General features: G+C 41.8%; 1 non-coding gene across 1 annotated transcript; it reads left to right on the top strand.

Moving 5' to 3' along the window:
- The first annotated feature begins 1,421 nt into the window (after nucleotides 1-1,421).
- On the top strand, nucleotides 1,422-1,527 carry LOC132043822 (small nucleolar RNA R71). The gene has a single exon (XR_009411939.1). It is a non-coding gene; the product is annotated as a small nucleolar RNA R71 (small nucleolar RNA).
- The last annotated feature ends 345 nt before the right edge of the window (nucleotides 1,528-1,872 follow it).

Genomic DNA, 1,872 nt, shown 5'->3' with positions numbered 1-1,872 from the left:
TCTAATGGTTTTGTTGATTTTTTTTGGGTATTTTGGGAAAAAAAAGTAGGAAAGGGAGGGGTTTTAAAGGGGGAAAAGATACTAATTTTCTTTTATTTGTGAGGAACATTTTTTCGTAGAAAAAAAAGAGCCAAAAAAAAAAAAGTGAGGGAAAAGTTGCGCGCTATTTTTTTTCCCAGATGGTGGAGGTTCCAAACCCCCGCTAGTTTCTTTTATTTGTGTCGGACATGTAAACCCCCGCTATTTAATGAAATTTGCGGGGGTTGTATCTGACCCCCGCTATTAAACCGCCGCAATTTAAGCATTTTTTTGTAGTGTTTGTGGGAACGGGGGAGGAGATTTATATGTTTGAGTCAACGGTTTAATTGCCCCCGTGACCTTGCTCTTTGAGTGCTACCCCCGTAGCTTTTTCAACACTTTACCTTACCATCACCCTTGAGAACAATAAGGTGTGCCTCCTTCTTTTCTCAACAACAATAGGCACTTCAATTTCTTCCTCAATAAACTCATCAACAATCGGCTCGACAATGATAGGTTCAACCACTCTCTAATTCGCCGCATTAAAGATCTTCCCACTTCTAGTAGAAATAGCTTTGCATGAGCCAATGTGATCACCTCCACTACCTCTTGGGTTCGGAATTGTGTCACTAGGAAGGCCCCCTCTTTGTGGTGGATGTTGCTCACGAGAAAGATCTCGCATTTATGACTCAATTTTTTAATTGAGACGGTGAGAGCCCACCACTTCGGTCAAATTTTCCATCTTCTTGTCACTCTTATTTTGTTGTCCAAGATATTTTCAAGCATAGATTCCATTCGAGAGGTCCCTTGATCATTGGAAGGACCCTCTCGCCAATTTTGAAAGAAGAACGGCCCTTTAGGAACATAGGCATTGAAATTACGATTACCATAATTGTTGTTGTTGTAATCCCTCCTCGTCCGAACCACCATATTCATTTTGGCCATATTGATTGCTTGTTGTTGGGGTCTCCATTGCTTTTGATAACCCCAGAGTTATCGATATAATTAGCCTCTCACATTGTTATGCCGCCCTCTAGATAAGTTTCCTCCCAGACTTGGTACATTCTCGGGAGCATAAGATGGCATTTCTTCAACAACATTCACACTCTGGCTTCTTTCTCCGCTAGCCTCTTTGACAAAAATCCACGGTGGTTTGCGATGAGCAAAAAGCATGATCTCGCTCATGATTTTCTTTGGCCACCGCAACGACAGGCTACCATATGACAAGATTTCACTATCATTTGAGTACCAAGCTTGATTGTGAGTGGTGAGCTTATCGAGCAACCTGGTGATGTTAACAAATGATTTGTCCATGAAGCACCCCCCCAGCTGCAGTATTGATAGCACTCTGATTCATTGTATCTAACCCCTTGTAGAACTTCTCGGTGAGAATAGCATCCGGAAACCCGTGAGTTGGAGATTGAGCTATATAGTACTTGAAACGCTCCCATGCCGAATATAATTGTTCCCCCGGAAGTTGTTTGAACTCAAAGATCTTATCTCGAAGTTGACCTTTTTAACAAATTGCGGGAAACTACTTCTTCAAAAATGTATTGGCTAACTCGTGTGTGTGAATAAGATTCTTTGGGAAGCTTTTCATACCATTCCCTTGCTTGGCCAGCCAAGGAATATTTAAAGACCCGTAACCGAAATGCATCGGCGTAAACAAAGACCTTGGGATTGTTGAGCACACGCGTGCAGGAAATTCTTCAAATGTCGGAGTGGACAGCCCTCCGAAGAATTTCGAAAATAACCTTTAAGTTTCAGCAGCTGATAGATAGAACTATCAATTTTGAAAGTAGTATTTCCAGTCCTAGGAGGGACCACAGCAGAAGCATAATCAGCTTCATTGAT

Source organism: Lycium ferocissimum, unplaced genomic scaffold (genome assembly GCF_029784015.1).
Source record: "Lycium ferocissimum isolate CSIRO_LF1 unplaced genomic scaffold, AGI_CSIRO_Lferr_CH_V1 ctg2850, whole genome shotgun sequence".
Lineage (NCBI taxonomy): Eukaryota > Viridiplantae > Streptophyta > Magnoliopsida > Solanales > Solanaceae > Lycium > Lycium ferocissimum.
This window is presented reverse-complemented; position numbering and strand designations above follow the sequence as displayed.